The sequence below is a fragment of the Diceros bicornis genome, chromosome X (assembly GCF_020826845.1).
Source record: "Diceros bicornis minor isolate mBicDic1 chromosome X, mDicBic1.mat.cur, whole genome shotgun sequence".
Classification (NCBI taxonomy): domain Eukaryota; kingdom Metazoa; phylum Chordata; class Mammalia; order Perissodactyla; family Rhinocerotidae; genus Diceros; species Diceros bicornis.
Window position 1 is genome coordinate 44918155 of NC_080781.1, and position 23215 is coordinate 44941369.

The 23215-nt window shown below is 38.6% G+C and overlaps 1 protein-coding gene across 1 annotated transcript in view; it reads right to left on the bottom strand.

Annotated features, from left to right (window-relative positions):
• FAM104B (family with sequence similarity 104 member B) overlaps positions 1-23215 on the bottom strand; it is a 257977-nt gene that overhangs the window by 150887 nt on the left and 83875 nt on the right. The window lies entirely within an intron of this gene.

A 23215-nucleotide genomic window follows, 5' to 3' on the forward strand; every position in this document is an offset into this window, starting at 1 on the left:
ATCAGACAGGATAAAAAATATGAAATCCAATTACTTTCTCTCTACAAGAGAGCCACTTTACGTTCAATGATACAAATAGGTTAAAATTTAAATGTTGGGAAAAGATACATTGTACAAACAACAACCATAAGAAATATGGAGTGGTTACGCTAATATCAGACAAAATAGACTTAAAAAATATGTTACTAGACACAAAGAAGGATGTTATACAATGAAAAAAGGGTCAACCTATTAATGAAGAAATAACTATTATAAATAGGTGTGTACCTAACAAGAGGCCAAAAAATATGTCAAGCACAAGCTAACAGAATTGAGGGGGAAATAATAGTAGAGACTTCAATACCCACTGTCAATAATGGGTAGAAAAACTAGCAGAAGATGAGCAAGGGAATAGTATACTTCAGAAGGATTTTATACAAAATAGTTCTAAGAGTGATATATAAAAGATTCCACCCAAGAATAGGAGAATACACTTTTCTCAAGTTGACATGAAATATTCTCAAGGATATAACAATTGCTAGGCCATAAAACAAGCCTCAATAAATTTAAAAAGAAAATATGTCCTCTGTTCACAAAGGAGTAACATTAGAATATAATAACAGAAAGAAATTTGCAATATTCAAATATGTGGAAATTAAATATCACAGTGCTAAAAAGCTAATAGCTAATAACAAGGTAAATTAGAAAATATTTTGAGAAGAATGAAAATGAACACAACATACCAAAACTTAAGGTATACAGCAAAAGCAATGCTCAGAGGGAAATTTATAGCTGTAAAAGTCTTCATTAAAAAAGAAGAGAGTGACGTCAGCAATATGGCAGAGTAGGAGCTACCAGCCTTTGTCTTACCACAAAAAACAACAATTAGACAGCTATCCTTGAATGAAAACAGCCCTGGGAGGGCTCAAGAGTCCAATTAAGAATCTAGAGCAACACAGTGAAGCAGAAAAACAAATAACCACACAAACACTCTGCCCCTGAGGCCTTTGTGGTGCCCCCTGGAGTGGCCAGGACAATCAGGAACTTGTGTGTCTAAGCCATGTCAAGCTCTGGTTCAGAGTAAATGTTTGCCCATGTTCCTTCCAGGGCTGGGGACTAGAGAAGCTATGGTCCTGCAAAAGGAAGCTGGATTGGACTTCAAAATTCCTGAGATAGAGGGCCAGGCCAGTCTATCACCAGCTGTGTGTGCCTGCTTGGGTCACTGGATTTCTGTGAGCTCTGTTTCTCAATATGCAAAATGGAAAGTGTAAGGAGCACTTACTGGGGTCCTACCCAAGGTCATACATGCTGCTACGATTCCAGAATGACTGGAGAGACTCAAAAAGACAGAAAATGATATACAGATGTGAGGTGACCCAAATTGAACTGATACATTTCTAAATCCAAGGTAGATCTTTGTACATTTCACATTTATTCTGGCATCAGCTCCTTTCAGGAGTCTGCATATGAAAGGCAGCTAATGCTAGGAAAGACCACAGCATTTGGTCCCCAAGGGCCAACATCAATTGTGTCTGGCTGGATGACTTTCCTCATCTGTTGCATAGCAACCTCCCCGTCAGCTGCCTGTTTTTCTTCAGCACTTTCTCTGTAATATATCTTCAGGGTGATGTGATCAGACTCAGGATGAGACTCAAAAATATCTTCAATATACTAACAAATTCTAAACCAATGTCTCAACCCAGATGTCTCCTGTGAGCAACACACCTATCAATCTAACTGCCTCCGTCCCATTTCCACTTGAATGGTTTAGTTTTCCCAAAATTAACTTGCCCCAAACTTATGTTCCTTTTGCCAATCTAGACCTTCTTAAGTCTTCCCTATCCAGTAAGTGGCATCATGAGCCAATCATTTCCACAAGTCATATATTTGTCTAATCCATGGATATAACCTGTTGATTTTACACTGAGGTCCAATGACATAGCTCCATCTTGGCTGCCACCACCCTGATTCAAGCTGCTATCATCTATCATAGGCTACCACAACAGACCTTCCTATTTCCATCTTTGTCTCCCATTCAATCTAGTGTCCTCAATGGATGACTTAAATAAATCAAAATCCATTTTTATTTTGCTTCAAACCTTCCCAAGCCTCCTAGGAACAAGTCCAGACCCCTTGAAGAGGCTCTTAATTGACCTTGCCTCATTTGGCTATTGTTTACCTCTCAGGTCTCACCTTGTGACACTCTTTACTCTCCTTACTCTCCTTCAGCCATTCCTTTCTTTCCCCAGAAGCATCTAGACTATTTCTCAGACAAATTGAGCCTTTCTTTCTCTGGAACCTTATTTCCCCCTGGATTCTCCTGGCTAACTCTGACTTATCCCTCGGTTTTTGATACTCTCCATCTAAACTAGCTCTCAATGCTAAATTGACTTCTCTGCTAGACGCTTTCATAGCTTCCTGCACTTTTCTTTCTTATTACATAGCACAATTTATAATTGTACATTTACTTCTGATACTACTTGTTCAGTGCCTGTTTCTCAACTAGAATATAAGTACCCATGAAGAATATGGCCCAATTTATATTCTTTACATCTATGTCCATAGTACTTGAAACACTAATGCTTGTTGAAGGTATGACTAAATTTCTAGTTTCTCCAACGGTGACCAGATGTGGGCTTGTTTCTCTGAAAACATGGATGAGGAAGAGGAAACAAAGCAAGAGTGAAATTTAAATTAGGGGAAAAAAAGAGATGTGAGCAAAAGAGGATTGTCAAGGGAGGTGAAGGGAGGAGGACCAGGAGAAGGAAATGAGGGAGATGGAAAAGAGAAAGTATAGAGGAGAGAAGGGAGAGAAAGGAAGGCAAAGGATGGTGTAAAAGTAAGGGAGAGTAAGAAATGGAGAAAGAAAGAGGATGGGGACTAGAGAGTGGGAAGAGGGAAAATGGCAAGATTATGGGAAAGAATGGAGAGAGGGAAAAGATAGAGGAGGAAAGAAGGGATGTAGGATCTAGGAGAAAAGGAAGAGAGGAGACAGGCAGAAAGATAAGCAGGAAAGAGTATGAGAGAAAGATAAGCAGACAGGAAGGGAACAAAGTAAGAGGGCAAAAAAGAGAGACATTCTGGAGGTTAGGTTTGAGAAATTCTGCCTAACTCCTGGCAAGGAGGACACTTCTGTTGTAAGTCTGGACTGGGGCTTCTGGCAAAACTCACTCTATAGGGGCCTGGTTTACTGAGCTGGACAAACTAAGGGTGGGATGCATGGCACAGTGCCTACTCTGCTGTCTGGAGCATGATGAGGAGCAGGGTAGGTAGGGAGACCCATGGGATCCACAGATGACTGTTGCCTCCATCCTGGAATCATGCATCAGTATCCTCACTTGTCTGCCTGCCATGCTTCCAGGATGTTCTCCTATGCATTCACCACAAGATCCCCCTTCTCACCAGCCTGTCTCCCCAACAAGTCGGGGAAAATCAATCCCTTTCCTTGATTTCCCAACTGAGTAAAGTCTAACCGTTTTATGATCTTGGCCATGTCTCTCCCACAGAAACCCCATTCCCCATCCATACTGAGTTACTGTAAATATCTGCTTAGGAGTGAGAATCTTTCATAGAATATATGTTTAATAATCATACACATGATTAAATTTGTGTAGAATCAGTAATCTCTCTATGTGGAGCTTTACTATAGTCTATCTACCATAAAACTCTGCAATTTAAAATAATTAATGTTCTTATCTCAGAAGTTGGTGAATCACATAGACTCAACTTCAATGTCCCCTTTCATCAACCTCTGCTTGTAGATTTCTGGTTGAATAAAAAAGAAAAAGGCAGAGGCGGAGTCAAGATGGCGGCTTAAGTAGACTCGGAACTCACCTCCTCCAGTGGACACAGCCAATTTACAACTACTCGTGGAAAAATTACCCCTGAGACAGAACTGAAAACTGCATAAGAGGAACTCCTGCAATAATGGACAATCCTAACTGAGGTAGAAGAGGCAGAGACTCCCTTCTGGAGAGGAAAAACGCCGCGTTCAACCGCAGCCAGATTCACGGCCACGGGGAGCAGCTCACAGGTACGCAGCCTCCCTGGAGGCGTGGGGCCCTGAGCCGGGGAGCGCCCCCGCTGTGGGCATTTTGTGGACCCAGCACAATCGAGACCAGCGGCATAATATCTGACTTTGCCTGCTACTAAAACACTGGGGAGTACCCCCAGAAAACCCGGTTCACAAAGAAACTACAACTGGCTCTTAAAGGGCCCGCCCGCAAACTCACCCGTTTCAGAAAGCACCCTAAAATGACCAGAAAGAAAGGTGCACAGTGCTGTGGTGAAAAGAGACTCACCTAATAGGCCCTGAGTGCATCTCGGTGAGGGGTGAGACCTCTCCAGGGACTGGGACATTGGCGGCGGCCATTGTTGTGGCCTGGTGTGGGCTTGCTGACACAGACACTATTGGAGTTCTCCCTGAGGCCTGCTAGCCCAGGGTCTGCCCCACCCGCTAGACCACCAATTTAATCCAGCTCAGCCAGGGCAGGCAGCCCACCCTAGGGACTGGCCCCACCCAACAACAAGCCCTCAGGCAACCTGTGGGGCTGCATAGATTGGTGACTGGATTCTCTGCAGCCTGGCAACTGAGCCGACTTGAGCGGGGCAGGGTGTGCACAAGGAGCGGGTGGAGAGTGTGGGGCGGGAGCAGACGGTGTGGGGCTCCCGCCGTGGAGACACTGGGTCCGCTTGGGGAGGTCGGGGCGCTCACACGGGGCAGGACTTTGTTGACTGTGTGTGTGGACCTGTGGGCGGCAGGGTTTGTCAGCTGCAGAAGACTTGTGCTTCTCAAAGACCCACATAGGAGGTTTGCCCCACCTTCCAAAGCCTGAAAAGATTGGGTGCTCCTGTGCCTGAGGCCCGCCCCACCCAGCTGCAATCCTCAGAGAGCTGACAAGAGACCTAATAGGCTAGAGGCTCACAGCAATTATAAGGCCCTGAGCCTAACAACCTGCCACGCTGCGGGCCTACTCACTTAAAAGAAATACTGCAACACAAATGTGGTATTAGAACTTGCAGCCAACTGTGCTGGGGCTCCCCACACCTGATAAAGAGACTGAAGGGCCCACAACAACTACAAGTAGCTGAGCATTACAACAGCTGGCCAGGAGGATTGCTCAGACTCCCTGGGCACCTACAGGGAGAGCAAACAGGCCACAACACAAGGACACACGTAGCCCACATAGGGGTCACCCGTGGAACATTGAGAACTGAGGGAAGCACACTGCAGGCCTCCTAAGGCATCACTTACATAAGGTCACCTATCCAAGAGCAGGAGACGTAGCTGACCTACCTAATACGTAGACACAAACATAGGGAAAGAGGCAAAATGAGGAGGCAAAAGAATACATTCCAAGTAAGGGAACAGGAAGGACAAAACCCCAGAAAAGGAACTAAGTGAAACAGAAATGAGCAACCTACCCGACAGAGAGTTCAAACTAAGAGTGTTAAGGATGCTCACTGATCTGGGGAGAAGAATAGATGAACTCAGTGAGAATGTCAACAAAGAAACAGAAGATATAAAAAAGAACCAATCAGAAATGAAGAATACAATACAGGAAATGAAAAATTCATTAGAGGGACTCAAAAGCAGAGTAGAGGATACAGAAGAACGGATCTGTGAGCTGGACGAAAGACTAGAAGAAATTACCCAAGGTGAACAGGTAAAAGAGAAAAGAATTAAAAAGAGTGAGGACAGTCTAAGGGACCTCTGGGACAACATCAAACGCACTAACATCCGTGTTATAGGTGTCTCGGAAGGAGAAGAGCGAGACAAGGGGGCAGAGAATCTATTTCAAGAAATAATAGATGAAAACTTCCCTGATCTAAGGAAGGAAACAGACATCCAGGTACAGGAAGCACAGAGAGCCCCAAACAAGATAAACCCAAAGAGGCCCACACCAAGACACATCATAATCAAAATGTCCAGAACTAAAGATAAAGAGAGAATCCTAAAAGCCGCAAGAGAATGTCAAGTTACATACAAAGGAAACCCCATAAGGCTATCAGCTGACTTCTCAGAAGAAACCTTAAGCCTAGAAGAGAATGGCATGATATATTGAAAGTTCTAAGAGGAAAAAACTTACAGCCAAGAATACTCTACCCAGCAAGGTTATCATTCAAAATGGAAGGAGAGATCAAAATTTTCTCAGATAAGCAAAAATTAGAGGAGTTTGTCACCAATAAACCAGTGCTACAAGAAATGTTAAATGGACTGATTTAAGGGGAAAAGAGAAGGCCACAAATAGGAAAAATTATCTATTTCCATGATTAGAACGTAATGGATACAAATGCACAAAAAAGAAGTTAGATGTGATATCAAAAACATAAAAGGAGGGAGGAGGGGAGTTAAGAGTACAGCTTTCAGACAGAAGTCAAACTAAAGTGACCATTAATTCTGTATAGAAGAAGAAAGGAACAGAGAAGGACTACTAAAACACTGAGAAAAAAAAAAGTTAAAAAATGTCAGTAAGTACATACTTATCAATATCTACTTTAAATGTCAATGGACTAAATGCTCCAATTAAAAGGCATAGGGTGGCTGACTGGATAAAAAAACAAGACCCATATATATGCTGCATATAAGAGACACACTTCAGACCTAAAGACACTCACAAACTGAAAGTGAAGGGATGGAAAAAGATACTCCATGCAAATGGCAATGAAAAGAAAGCTGGGGTAGCAGTACTCATATCAGACAAAATAGACTTTAAAACAAAAACTGTAAAAAGAGACAAAGAAGGGCATTACATAATGATCAAGGGAACAATCCAACAAGAGGATATAACACTTGTAAATATCTACGCACCCAATGTAGGTGCACCTAAATATATAAAGCAATTATTAACAGACATAAAAACAGAAATAGACAGTAACACAATAATAGTAGGGGACTTTAACACTCCACTTACACCAACGGATAGATCATCCAAACAGAAGATCAATAAGGAGACATTGGCCTTAAACGACACACTAGAACAGATGAACCTAGTAGATATATACGGAGCATTCCATCGAAAAACCGAAGAATACACGTTCTTTTCAAATGCACATGGAACATTCTCCAGGATTGATCACATATTAGGCCACAAAACAAGTCTCCATAAATTTAAGAAGATTGAAATAATACCAAGCATCTTTTCTGACCACAACGGTATGAAACTAGAAATCAACTATAGGAAGAAAATCAGAAAAGCCACAAATACGTGGAGATTAAACAAAATGCTACTGAACAACGACTGGGTTAACGAAGAAATCAAAGAAGAAATCAAAAAATACCTGGAGACAAATGAAAATGAAAATACAACATGCCAGAATTTATGGGATACAGCAAAAGCAGTTCTAAGAGGGAAGTTTACAGCGATACAGGCCTATCTCAACAAACAAGAAAAATCTCAAATAAACAATCTAATAATGTACCTAGAGGAACTGGAAAAAGAAGAACAAACCAATCCCAAAATCAGTAGAGAAAGGGAAATAATAAAAATCAGAGCAGAAATAAGTGAAATTGAGACCAAAAAAACAATAGAAAAAATTAATAAAACCAAGAGTTGGTTCTTTGAAAAGATCAACAAAATTGACAAATCTTTAGCTAGACTCACCAAGAAAAAAAGAGAGAAGGCATAAATAAGTAAAATCAGAAATGAAAGAGGAGAGGTTACAACAGACACCTCGGAAATACAAAAGATTATAAGAGAATACTATGAAAAGCTATATGCCAACCAATTCGACAATCTAGAAGAAATGGATAAATTCTTAGAATCATACAACCTTCCAAAACTGGATCAAGAAGAAGTAGAGAATTTGAATAGACCAATCACCAGTAAGGAGATCGAAACAGTAATCAAAAACCTCCCCAACAATAAAAGTCCAGGACCAGATAGCTTCCCTGGGGAATTCTACCAAACATTCAAAGAAGAATTAATAACTATCCTCCTCAAACTCTTCCAAAAAATTGAGGAGAGGGGGAAGCTCCCTAACTCATTCTACGAAGCTGACATTACCCTGATACCACAACCAGACAAGGACAACACCAAAAAAAAGAAAATTACAGGCCAATATCACTGATGAACATCGATGTAAAAATCCTCAACAAAATACTAGCAAATCGCATACAACAATATGTTAAAAAGATTATACACTATGATCACGTTGAATTTATTCCAGGGATGCAGGGATGGTTTACCATTCGCAAATCAATCTACGTAATACACCACATTAATAAAATGAAGAATAAAAATCACATGATCATCTCAATAGATGCAGAGAAAGCATTTGACAAGATACAGCATCCATTTATGATAAAAACTCTGAATAAAATGGGGATAGAAGGAAAGTATCTCAACATAATAAAGACCATATATGAGAAACTCACAGCTAATATCCTCAGTGGTGAAAAACTGAAAGCCATCCCTCTAAGAACAGGAACCAGACAAGGATGCCCACTGTCACCACTCCTATTTAATATAGTACTGGAAGTCCTAGCCAGAGCAATCAGGGAAGAGAAAGAAATAAAAGGGATCCAAATTGGAAAGGAAGAAGTGAAACTGTCACTATTTGCAGATGACATGATTTTATATATAGAAAACCCTAAAGAATCCACCAGAAAACTTTTAGAAGTAATAAACGAATATGGTAAAGTTTCAGGATACAAAATCAACATACAAAAATCAGTTGCATTTCTGTATACTAACAATGAAGTAGCAGAAAGAGAAATTAAGAATACCATCCCATTTACAATTGCAACGAAAAGAATAAAATACCTAGGAATAAACTTAACCAAAGAGGTGAAAGATCTGTACACCGAAAACTATAAAACATTTCTGAAAGAAATTGAAGAAGACACAAAGAAATGGAAAGATATTCCGTGCTCTTGGATTGGAAGAATTAACATAGTGAAGATGTCCATACTTCCGAAAGCAATCTATAGATTCAATGCAATCCCTATCAAAGTTCCAACAACATTTTTCACAGAAATAGAACAAAGAATCCTAAAATTTACGTGGAACAAAAAAGACCCCTAATAGCTAAAGGAATCCTGAGAAAAAAGAACAAAGCTGGAGGTATCCCACTCCATGATTTCAAAATATACTACAAAGCTATAGTAACCAAAACAGCATGGTACTGGCACAAAAACAGACACACAGATCAATGGAATAGAATTGAAAGCCCAGAAAGAAACCCACACATCTATGGACAGCTAATCTTTGACAAAGGAGCCAAGAACATACAATGGGGAAAAGAAAGTCTCTTCAACAAATGGTGTTGGGAAAACTGGATAGCCATATGCAAAAAAATGAAAGTAGACCCTTACCCTCACCATACACAAAAATTAACTCCAAATGGATTAAAGACTTGAATGTAAGACCTGAAACTGTGAAACTTCTAGAAGAAAACCTAGGCAGTACGCTCTTCGACATCGGTCTTAGCAACATCTTTTCAAACACCACGTCTGACCGGGCAAGAGAAACAATAGAAAAAATAAACAAATGGGACTACATAAAACTAAAAAGCTTCTGCACAGCAAAGGAAACCATCCAGAAAACGAAAAGACAACCTAACAATTGGGAGAAGATATTTGCAAACCATACATCTGATAAGGGCTTAATCTCCAAAATATATAAATAACTCATGCATCTCAACAACAAAAAAACTACCAACCCAATTAAAAAATGGGCCAAAGACCTGAAAAGACATTTCTCCAAAGAAGATATACAGATGGCCAACAGACACATCAAAAGATGTTCAAAATCACTAAGTATCAGGGAAATGCAAATCAAAAGTACAATGAGATATCACCTCACGCCCGTCAGAATGGCTATAATTAACAAGACAGGAAACAACATGTGTTGGAGAGGATGTGGAGAGAAGGGAACTCGCATACACTGCTGGTGGGAGTGCAAACTGGTGCAGCCACTATGGAAAACAGTATGGAGATTCCTCAAAAAATCAAGGAATAAGCTACCATTTGATTCCGCTATTCTACTGTTGGGTATTTATCCAAAGAACTTGAAAACACCAATTTGTAAAGGTACATGCACCCCTGTGTTCATTGCAGCGTTATTCACAATATCCAAGACTTGGAAGACCCTAAGTGCCCATCAAGGGAGGAATGGATAAAGAAGCTGTGGTATATATACACAATGGAATACTACTCAGCCATGAGAAATGATGAAATCCAGCCATTTGTGACAACATGGATGGACATTGAGGGTATTATGCAAAGTGAAATAAGTCAGAGGGAGAAGGTCAAATACCATATGATTTCCTTCATTAAGTAGTAGATAATAACAACAATAAACAAACACATAGGGACAGAGATTGGATTGGTGGTTACCAGAGGGGAAGGGGGGAGGGAGGAGGGTGAAAGGCATAATTCGGCACGTGTGTGGTGATGGGTTGTAATTGGTATTTTGGTGGTGAACATGATGTAATCTATGCAGAAATAGAAGTACGATGATGTACACCTGAAATTTTTACAATGTCATAAACCAATGTTACTGCAATAAACAAAAAATTAAAAAAAAATAATAAACGAGGCTTGTTTACATCAAAAAAAAAAAGAAAGAAAAAGACAGAGAAATGGTAGAATAAGAATTGTTCTCCATTCCTCATTTTTTTTTTACCTTCCCTCCATTCCCTTAACCATGATCCCTTCTGGTGACTGAGACCTATGTCTGGGCTGAGAATAGCACTTCCAAGAGAATTGATACTATAACAACAGAACCCTAGGACCTTTTTTTAGCATGATTTCCATCTGTCTTCTCTGTACTCTTCAATCACCCCATTCCTGCTCAGTGTTGCACTTGAGTAGCCACTTTATCAATTTCAGATTTAGTCCATGGTCACTATGGCAATGGATATAGAGACTTGGAATGCTTAGCAGAATAGAGCTCTTTCCACTTCTTCCATCTCTGCCTCTGAAGTATCCTTGTCCCTGATTATTTGTAAAAAAAATTTACATTAGTTTTTTCTTCAACCCCTTCAACTTTGACCTGCTTTAGAAGTGAAGATAGAGAAGGAAATGTGACAAGACACTTCTGAAACCCCTAGATTGTTACAATTTCACAATCAAAGCTCCCAGGCACTCCCTATAACCATAGCCACTATTGTTTACAGTAGGTACTCAGGATCCCCAGTCCTCTGGTCTACTGATGTTCAGCCCTTCATTCTCCCACCATGCCACTTGAACTGAGTTCCAGGTATCCATCCTGTTTCCAATCTCCCTCCCTCCTGGTTCCTAATAAAGGGAATTCTTGTAACCTCAACTTTCTGCAACAGAGTCCAGTCTCAGCCAAACCTCAGATATATCGCCACCAAACTGGCTCTGCAATTCTGGCATTCAGCTTTCTATCAAAGCATTACCTCTTGACTGCTTTGACCTCCCCGTATCAATACTGAACCAATGTGGAGTCAAGCAGGACCTGAGTCCTCCTAGGAGGTAAATATGTGAGGAAAGGAAGAAAAGAGGGGAGGGCGGCATGTCCTTAATTTTCCTTCCTCTCATCCCCAGAATTCCTGGATGTCTCTGCCAGTCAATTTGTCCAGCCCTACCCTCCCTTCTAGGAGCCAGCTCTCTACCATTTCCTATGCTTGTGTCCCTCCAAAATTCAAAAGTTCAGCAACTAACTGTCTGATCCCTGACCAAGACCTGGTGGAACCCAAGTGTTAGCCTTTACCCCTGATCTCAAGGGTCTTTTTGAGACATCTCTTCTGTTTGTTAAAAGGGCCCTGCCTCAGGTCTACTCCCGAGGATCCACATACTGGCTGCTTCTCTATCTTCCATAGTCCTCTCTAGAGAATCAAGAATTTCTCACTAACCTGCCTGCTTGGCATCTTATCTCTGCCTTGATGTCCAGGATGAGTGTCTCCTCAAGAAGGACTGAAGAGGATGAATAATGTGAGAGAGATCAAGCTTCCCTTGACTGCCCTGCTCCTTCATGCTTTTGACATGCTCTGGGACACTAGGAAGCAGGACAAAGGGGCAGGGTACTCATGAAAGTGTACACAGGGTAGGAAGCATGAGCAGAAGGAATACATATCCTCTTCCCAAGTGGCCCCTGTTAAATGTCTTTTAAAGGTAACAATTTGACATGATTTTTTGTAATGCTTTTATTAAGATATAAATGACATACAAAATATGCACATATTTATGTGTATTATTTTATAAGTTTTGACATACATGCACACCCATGAAACTATTACATCGACCCAGACAATGGATATAACCATCACCCACAAGTTTCCTCAGGCTCCTTTGCAATCTCTTCTTCCTGCCCTGATCCACTCTCACTAAGCAACTGGTAATATGATTCTGTCATTATAGATTAATACATGTTTTCTAAAGTTTTATTTAAATTTATTTATTTAAGTTTATTTATTTAAATGCATATAGTATGTACTCTTTTATCTGACTTTTTCACTCAGCATAATTATTTTGAGATTCATCCACGTTGCTGTGCTCATTTCTTTTTATTGCTGAGTAGAATTCTATTATATGGAAATACATAATTTGTTTAATCTTGCACTTGATGAATATTTGGGTTATTTCCAAGTTTTAGGTAATACAGATAAAACTGATGTGAATATTCATATATATATCTTTGATTGGACATATATTTTCTTTGCTGTTGTTGTTGTTGTTTTGCTGTTTGTTTCTTAGTGACTCTTCTGGACTAATTCTGTAAAGTCTGTATTCTCTGCTGTGTATGGTCCCTGAAATCTCTGCTTGATTTGTTTAGTGGCCAAGTAATGATGGGGCAGAGATTTTCTTAAATGTGTTGAATGAGTAAGTCTCCCAACCTTTATTAAGGGGTGTGTGTGTGTGTGTGTGTGTGTGTGTGTGTATGTGTGTTTGATGCATGGCTTCAATGCTCCAGCAGTTTACAACTTTGCTTTAGCTTTCACTTCTTGCTTATGCAGGGCCTCACGGTTAGCTAGGGGTAAGTGATTAATGCCTTCTCAGGAATTCCTTGGGCATGTGCACAGCACTGCACATGCACATGGCCTTCTAGACCCCCAGGAATATTTCAGAGCTTTTCAAGATGCCTTATGGACACTTCATTTTCAAATATTTCTTTGAAGTTTTTGTCTAGCTTTTGCTTGTCCCACTTGGTATCATCACCTCTGGCATCTGTGTTGTTAAACAATTGATACCGGTTGTTTTTCCACAAAAACCCTGGGGATAGAGTTTTATTCTAAAAGCATTATAATTTCATTTCTTACATTTAATTCTTTGTTTCTTATCGATGTAATTTTTTTATTATTTGAAGCAAGTGTCTATATTCGTCTTTCACATCAGGATATTCAATTCTCCCAGCATAATTTGGTGAAAAGGCTCTCATTTTCACAGAAAATTGCCCTTGAACCTTAGTAAAAAGTCAATGACCAGAAGAGTTTGTCTGGATTTTCAATATTCTTCCATTGGCCTATCTATTCCTATGTTAGCACCACACTGTCTTGATTACTGTGGCTTTAGAGTAAGTTCTGAAACTGGAGAGTGAAAGTGTTCCAACATTCTTCTTTTTCACATTTGCTTTGGCTATTCTGAGTTTTTTGCATTTCCATATAAATTTTAGAATCAGCTTGTCAATTTCTGCCAAAAAGTAAAAGGCTGCTAGAATTCTGATAAGAACTGTGTTGAATCTACAGATCAATTTGGAGAGAATTGCCATCTTAATAATATTGAGTCTTCCAATCCATGAACCTAGAATGTCTTCCCATTTATTTGGATCTTCTTTAGTTTCTCTTAATGACATTTTATGATTTTTAATGTATAAATTTTGCACTTTTTGTTAGTTAAATTTATTTCTAAGCATTTTATTCTTCTTGATGCTATTATAAATAGAATTGTTTTATTAATTACACTTTCAGATGATCATTGGTAGTATATAGAAACAAATGGTGATCTTTGCATATTGATCTTGTATCCTGTGACCTTGTTTAACTTATTAGTTCTCATAGTTCCTTTTTATTCCTTGGAGTATTCCATTTACATGACCATTCACTTCTGTGAATAAGAAGTTTTACTTTTTCCTGTCTAATCTACATGTCTTTTATTTCATTTTCTTGCCTTACTGCACTAATTAAAGCCTCCAGTATAATGTTGAATAGCAGAGATGAGAATAGACATCCTCATCTTGTTCTCAACATCAGGTGGAAAGTATTCAGTCTTTCACTGTTATGTATGATGTCAGCTGTAGGTCTTTCTTAGAAGCCCTTTATCAGGTTGAGGAGGTCTCTTTTATTGAAAGTATATTGAGAGAATTTATCATAAACATATGTGTGACAGCACATTGAAATGATCATGTGGGTTTTGTCTTTTATTCTATTAATATGGTACATTATGTTAATTGATTTTTTAATGTTAAAACAGCTTGAATTCCTGGAATAAATCACACTATATGATAAATAAACCTAAGTAGCTAAGCATCTTATCAGATGAGAGACAAATCCTTTGAGATTCTCCAGGGTCCTTCTGGAAAATCTCAAAGTTAATTTGAGGTCAAAAAGACTTCATTTAGAATTTGATTTTGGGGATGTTTGTCAAAAATATTCATTTAACCAAAGTGACAAAGACTTTTAAGGTAAATACAGAAAGTTCCATGGTTGTAAAAAAAAAAACTTAGCTCTTTTAATATTGAGAAGACTGGGTATTCTTAAGTAATCAAGGGCCTGATAAAGACAGTATGAAGCACAGCAAATTATTTTGGTTCGGTACAAAATCTTTGCTTTCCAGGCAGATTACTTTAAAGGTAAAGAAAAACCTTACTTTACCATTTCTTATTAAGAGCAGACCAACAATCTAAGAAAACTTTGTCCTTTTAACTGAGAGAAAACCAAATTCTAATTTTGCACTGGTATACTGTTGATATTGATATACATTTTTTAAAAAAACTTAAATCTATTTCAATCTTAGTCAGCTTGACGACACATAAAAATCCTTTATCGAAATTCCTTTTCCACAAAACTTCTACAACATTTTTATGTCCATTAAGGTTTTGTTCTATGGTTTTTCTCTTTCTCATTCTTGAACAGCTCTTTTACTGTCTTTCCATACTTTTCTTACACAGTTGTTTCCTATCACCCTTATTATTTCTAAATAGTTTTAATGGAGGGGAAATCAAGATAGTGGTGTAGGCGGACTCTGAACTCACCTCCTCCCACAGACACAACCAATTTACAAATACCTTTGGAAAAATTACCCCTGATACTGAACTGAAAACTGAATAAGAGGAACTCCTTCAACAGACAACAATCCTAATTGAGGTGGAAGAGGCAGAAACTCCCTTCTGGAGACAAAAAATGCTAACTTCACAAGCCACCAGCTTCTTAGCTGCCCAGGAGCAGCCCAAAGGTACGTAGCCATCCCTGGAGGAGTGGGGCCCTGAGCAGGGGAGCACTCCCACTATAGGCACTTTTTGGACCCAGCACAGTCTAGACAAGTGGCATAATATCTGACGTTGCTTGCTACTAAAACATTGGGGAGTACCCCCAGAAAAGCTGGTTCACAAAGAAACTAAAACCAGCTCTTAAAGGGATGACGTACAAATTCACCTGTTTCAGAAAGCAACCTAAAATCACCAGAAAGAAAGGTGCACAGTCCTTTGGTGAAAAGAGACTCACCTGATAGGCTCTGAGTGCATCTTGGTGAGAGGTGAGACCTCTCCAGGGACTGGGACATTGGCAGTGGCCATTATTGGGGCCTGGTGTGGGTGTGCTGACACAGACACTGGCAGACGCCATTGGAGTTCGCCCTGTGGCCTGTTAGCCCAGGGTCTGCCCCACTCACTAGAGCACCAATTTAATCCAGCTCAGCCAGGGTGGGCAGCCCACCCCAGGGACTGGCCCCACCCAACAACAAGCCCACAGGCAACCTGTGGGCCTGCACAGATTGGTGACTGGATTCTCTGCAGCCTGGCAACTGGATCCACCTCTCTGTGGGGCAGGGTGTGCGCAAGGAATAGGTGGAGAGTGTGGGGCAGTGGTGGAGTGTGTGGGGCTCCTGCCGTGGAGAGACTGGGTCCAGTTCAGGAGAACAGGGTATCCACATGGAGCAGGACTGTGTTGACTGTGTGGGTGGACCTGTGGCCGGGGGGGCTTGCCAGCTGCAGAAGACTTGTGCTTCTCAAACAGCCAATAGGGGATCAGCCCTATGTTCCAAAGCCTGAAACAATTGGGTGCTCCTGTGCCTGAGGCCAGCCCCACCCAGCTGTAATCCTCAGAGAGCTGACAAGAGAACTAAAGGCTGGAGGCTTATGGAAATTGTAAGCCCCTGAGCCTAACAACCTGCCATGCTTGGGGCCTATACAATTAACAGAAATACTGTAATAGGAATGTGCTATTAGAACTTGCAGCCAACTGTGCTGGGGCTCCCCACACCAGATAGAGAGACTGAAGGGCCCACAACAACTACAAGCAGCTGATCATTACAACAGCTGGCCAGGGACATAGTTTAGCCTCCCTGGGCACCTAGGGAAGAGCAACCACACCACAACAGAAGCACACAAGTAGCCCACATAGGGGTCACTCCTGGAACATTGAGAACTGAGGGAAGCACATGGCAAGGCCTCATAAGGCATCACTTATATAAGGTCAATCTTCAAGAGCAGGAGACGTAGCCAATCTACCTAATACATAGACACAAGCACAAGGAAAGAGCAAAATGAGGAGGCAAAGGAATACGTTCCTAGCAAGGGAACAGGACAAAACCCCAGAAAAGGAACTAAGTGAAACAGAAATGAGCAATGTACCCGATAGAGAGTCAAAAAAAAGAGTGTTAAGGATGCTCACTGATCTTGGGAGAAGAATGGATGAACTCAGCAAGAACGTCAATAAAGAAATGGAAGATATAAAAAAGAACCAATCAGAAATGAAGAATACAATACTGGAAATGAAAAATTCACTAGAGGGACTCAAAAGCAGAGTAGAGGATACAGAAGAACTAATCTGCGAGCTGGACAAAAGACTAGAAGATATCACCCAAGCTAAACAGATAAAAGAAAAATGAATTAAAAAGTGGGGACAGTCTAAGGGACATCTGGGAAAACATCAAGCACACTAACATCCGTATTATAGGTGTCCCAGAAGGAGAAGAGCAAGACAAAGGTGAAGCGAATCTATTTGAAGAAATTATAGTTGAAAACTTCCCTCACCTAAGGAAGGAAATAGACTTCCAGGTACAGGAAGCACTGAGAGTACCAAACAAGATAAACCCAAAGAGGCCCACACCAAGACACAACATAATCAAAATGTCCAGAATTAAAGATAAAGAGAGAATCCTAAAAGCTTTAAGAGAAAGACATGTTACATACAAAGGAAACACCATAAGGCTATCAGCTGACTTCCCAGCAGAAACTTTACAAGCTAGAAGAGAGTGGCATGATATATTTAAAGTGCTATAAGGAAAAAACCTAAAGCCAAGAAAACTCTACCCAGCAAGGTTACCATTCAAAATGGAAGGAGACATAAAAAGTTTCCCAGACAAACAAAAATTAAAGGAGTTTCTCACCAAGAAACCAGTATTACAAGAAATGCTAAAGAGACTTATTTAAGGGGAAAAGAGAAGAACACAAATAGGAAAAATTACCTATTTCCATGATAAGAGAGTAATGGATACAAATGCAAAAAAAAAAAGAGGTTAGATATGATATCAAAAACATAAAATGTGGGAGGAGGGGAGTTAAAGAGTAGAGCTTTCAGATAGAGGTCAAACTAAAGAGACCATCAACTTAATATAGATTGCTATATACGTAGGTTACTGTAGATGAACTGCATGGTAATCACAAACCAGAAACCTATAAAAAATACACAAAAAACTAAGACAAAGGAAGCCAAATATATACTAAAGAAAGCCAACAAATCACGGGAAGAGACCAAGAGAAGAAAAGAACAGAGAAGAACTACCAAAACACTAAGAAAAAAAGTTAAAAAATGGCAATCAGTACATACTTATCAATAGCCACTTTAAATGGCAATGGACAAAATGTTCCAATTAAAAGGCATAGGGTAGCTGATTGGATAAAAAAACAAGACCCATATATATCCTACATACAAGAGACACACTTCAGACCTAAAGACACTCACAAACTGAAAGTGAAGGGATGGAAAAAGATACTCCATGCAAATGGCAATGAAAAGAAAGCTGGGGTAGCAATACTCATATCAGACAAAATAGACTTTAAAACAAAAACTGTATCAAGAGACAAAGAAGGGCACTACGTAATGATCAAGGGAACAATCCAACAAGAGGATATAACACTTGTAAATATCTATGCACCCAACGTAGGAGCACCTAAATATATAAAGCAAATATTAACAGACATAAAAAGAGAAATAGACAGTAACACAATAATAGTAGGGGACTTTAACACTCCACATACACCAAAGAATAGATCATCTAAACATAGGATCAATAAGGAAACATTGGCGTTAAATGACACACTAGAACACGTGGACCTTGTAGATATATACAGAACATTCCATCCAAAAACCAAAGAATACACATTCTTTTCAAATGCACATGGAACATTCTCCAGGATTGATCACATATTAGGCCACAAAACAAGTCTCCATAAATTTAAGAAGATTGAAATAATACCAAGCATCTTTTCTGACCACAACGGTATGAAACTAGAAATCAACTATAGGAAGAAAATCAGAAAAGCCACAAATACGTGGAGATTGAACAAAATGCTACTGAACAATGATTGGGTCAACGAAGAAATCAAAGGAGAAATCAAAAAATACCTGGAGACAAATGAAAATGAAAATACGACATGCCAGAATTTATGAGATACAGCAAAAGCAGTTCTAAGAGGGAAGTTTATAGCAATACAGGCCTATCTCAACAAACAAGAAAAATCTCAAATAAACAATTTAACAATGCACCTAAAGGAATTGGAAAAAGAAGAACAAAGCCCAAAGTCAGTAGAAGAATGGAAGAATAAAAATCAGGGCAGAAATAAATCAAATAGAGACCAAAAAATAATTGAAAAACTTAATAAAACCAAGAGCTGGTCCTTTGAAAAGATAAACAAAATTGACAAACCTTTAGCTAGACTCACCAAGAAAAAAAGAGAGAAGGCAGAAATCAGTAAAATGAGAAATGAAAGAGGAGTAATTACAATGGACACCTCAGAAATACAAAAGATTATATGAGAATACTCTGAAAACGTATATGCCAACAAATTGGACAATCTGGGAGAAATGGATAAATTATTTGAATCATACGACCTTCCAAAACTGGGTCAAGAAGAAATAGAGAATTTGAATAGACCAATCACCAGTAATGAGATCAAAACAGTAATCAAAAACCTCCCCAAAAATAAAAGTCCAGGGCCAGAGAGTTTCCCTGGTGAGTTCTACCAAACATTCAAAGAAAACTTAATACTTATCCTTCTCAAACTCTTCCAAAAAATTGAGGAGGGGGTAAGCTCCCTAACTCATTCTGCAAAGCCAACATTACCCTGATACCAAAAGCAGACAAGGACAGCATGAAAAAAGAAAATTACAGGCCAATATCACTGATGAACATCAATGCAAAAATCCTCAACAAAATACTAGCAAATTGCATACAACAATACATTAAAAAGATTATACACCATGATCAGGTGGGATTTATTCCAGGGATGCAGAGATGGTTTAACATTCTCAAATCAATAAACGTGGTACACCAAATTAATAAAATGAAGAATAAAAATCACATGATTATCTCAATAGATGCAGAGAAAGCATTTGACAAGATACAGCATCCATTTATGATAAAAACTCTGAATAAAATGGGGATAGAAGGAAAGTACCTCAACATAATAAAGGGCATATATGACAAACCCACAGCTAATAACATCCTCAATGGTGAAAAACTGAAACCTATCCCCTAAAGAACAGGAACCAGACAAGGATGTCCACTCTCACCACTCCTATTTAACATAGTATTGGAAGTCCTAGCCAGAGCAATCAGGCAAGAAAAAGAAAAAAAAGGGATCCAAATTGGACAGCAAGAAGTGAAACTCTCACATGATTGTATCTATAGAAAACCCTAAAGAATCCACCAAAAAACATTTAGAAGTAATAAACGAATACAGTAAAGGTGCAGGATAAAAAATCAACATACAAAAATCAGTTGCATTTCTATACACTAACAACAAAATAGCATAATGAGAAATTAAGAATACAATCCCATTTACAGTTGCAATGAAAAGAATAAAATACCTAGGAATAAACTTAAGAAAAGAGGTGAAAGATCTGTACACTGAAAATTATAATACATTGTTGAAAGAAATTGAAGAAGACACAAAGCAATGGAAATATATTCCATGCTCTTGGATTGGAAGAATTAACATAGTTAAGATGTCCATACTTCCAAAAACAATCTATAGATTCAAGACAATCCCTTGTTCCAATAATATTTTTCACAGAAATAGAACAAAGAATCCTAAAATTTATATGGAACAACAAAAGACCCTGAATAGCTAAAGGAATCCTGAGAAAAAAGAACAAAGCTGGAGGTGTCACACTCCCTGATTTCAAAATATACTACAAAGCTATAGTAACCAAAACAGCATGGTAGTGGCACAAAAACATGCACACAGATCAATGGAATACTACTGAAAGCCCAGAAATAAATCCACACATCTATGGACAGCTAATCTTCGACAAAGGAGCCAAGAACATACAATGGAGAAAAGAAAGTCTCTTCAACAAATGGTGTTGGAAAAACTGGATAGCCACATGCAAAAGAATGAAAGTAGACCATTGCCTTACACCATACACAAAAATTAACTCAAAATCTATTACAGATTTCAATGTAAGACCTGAAACCATGAAACTTCTAGAAGAAAGCATAGGCAGTACGCTCTTCGACATCGGTCTTAGCAACATATTTTCAAGTACCATGTCTGACGGGGCAAGAGAAACAATAGAAAATAAACAAATGGGACTACATCAAACTAAAAAGCTTCTGCACAGCAAAGGAAACTATGAACAAAACGAAAAGAAAACCTAACAATGGGGAGAAGATATTTGCAAACCATACATCTGATAAGGGCTTAATCTCCAAAATATATAAAGAACTCATGCATCTCAACAACAAAAAAACTAACAACCCAATTAAAAAATGGGTCAAAGACTTGAACAGACATTTCTCCAAAGAAGACATACAGATGGGAAACAGACACATGAAAAGATGTTCAACAGACACATGAAAAGATGTTCAACATCATTAACTATCAGGGAAATGCAAACCAAACCACAATGAGATATCACCTCAGGCTCATCAGAATGGCTATAATTAACAAGACAGGAAACAACAAGTGTTGGAGAGGATGTGGAGAGAAGGGAACTCTCATACACTGCTAGTGGGAGTGCAAACTGGTGCAGCCGCTATGGAAAACAGTATGGAGATTCCTCAAAAAATTAAGGATAGAACTACCATACGATTCAGCTATTCCACTGCTGGGTATTTACCCAAAGAACATGAAAACATGAATATGTAAAGATACATGCACCCCCCTGTTCATTGCAGCATTATTTTCAATAGCCAAGACTTGGAAGCTACCTAAGTGCCCATCAAGGGATGCATTGGTAAAGAAGATGTGGTATATATACACAGTAGAATACTACTCAGCCATCAGAAATGATGAAATCCAACCATTTGTGACAACATGGATGGACATTGTAGGTATTATGCAAAGTGAAATAAGTCAGAGGGAGAGGGTGAAATACCATATGATCTCACATATTAAGTAGTAGATAATAACAACAACAAACAAACACATACAGATGGAGATTGGATTGATGCTTACCAGAGGGGAAGGTTGGGAGGAAGGAGGGCAAAAGGGATAATTAGGGACGTGTGTGGTGATGGATTGTAATTAGTATTTGGGTGGTGAACATGAGAACATGATGTAATCCATGCAGAAATAGAAGTATAATGATGTACACCTGAAATTTATACAATGTTATAAACCAATAAAAAATAGTTTTAATTACATGTATTCATTAGAATTCTTAACCCTTAGAATTCTTAATTCATAGTGAAAACTAAAAAGTAAGCAATTGTGGACTGTCTGTTACACTAGATTTGTGTGGATTGGAAAATTTATAAATACATTTAATAGTTTTCATATGTATATACTTCCTTTTTTTCCAACTTTTCAATGTGGCACAAAGCATGTTTACTAATAGACCCACATACTTTTAGTTCCTCTGTAAAAGTAAGCCAAAAGTGGATAAACCTATCTTCAGTAGGTTTATCAGTAATTAAAATTTCAGTATTTTATCTTATCCGAAAATGATCTAGATATTCAATGAATATCCATCACTTAAATTATCTCAGTATAACTTTAAGGTTTCAAGTTACCAAAAAGATTTTGGAAACTATTTTTAAGTAGACATACCGTAAAGCATTATTGTTAAAAAGTTCATTTATAAACTTTATCTTACTTACATCTACTTAATTTACTTGTTCTTAACAATTATGTTTCGATTACTCATGAAAATTTCATGAGACATTAAACAGCTATCATCTTATGTTATCTTTCTTGCTGAAAAATTCTGTAGCAGAAAGAACAAAAGCTTATTTGACTTCTAGTAAACATAGGTAGAATAAAAGTTGTATGTCTGTATTACCTTTAATATTAATAGCTCTAAAGACATGCCTGTCTTAATTAAACCAACAAACTTAAACTAGCTTTTATTTATCAAAGATCACCTAGATCATGTGAACTTGAATAGAGCTCTTTAAAAATAATACCATTTGGAGATAGGAAATATAACACATTTATAACATACATACATTGACATACATAAACATACAGACAGATGCAAACAGCGATCTCATAGCTTTTGTTTTAAAATTTTAGCCATGAGACAGGTATGATAATACAAAACTCACTTGTTTATAAAAGAACAATCATACCCAAATTGTGTTTCTGGCAGATGCCATAAGTTAAGGTTGCCTGTTCAGATGGCTTAAACTTTTTGCTAATATTTGTGGTGACAGTTTTAAATTTTTTTTGTGGGCCTAGTTTTCAAATAGCTTTTCCTTCAATTTTTCCTTCTGATAATAATTACCTTGGTTCCTAGAGAATCACAGGTATAACATTTACATCTCCAAAGGCACAGAGAAAGAAAGTAAGTTCTACCAAGAAGGACTTTTCTTCCCTAAGTCCAGATCTTTTACAATATCTACAAGCCTTTTGAGATGAATAGGGCAGGTTTTGAGATTGGTAAA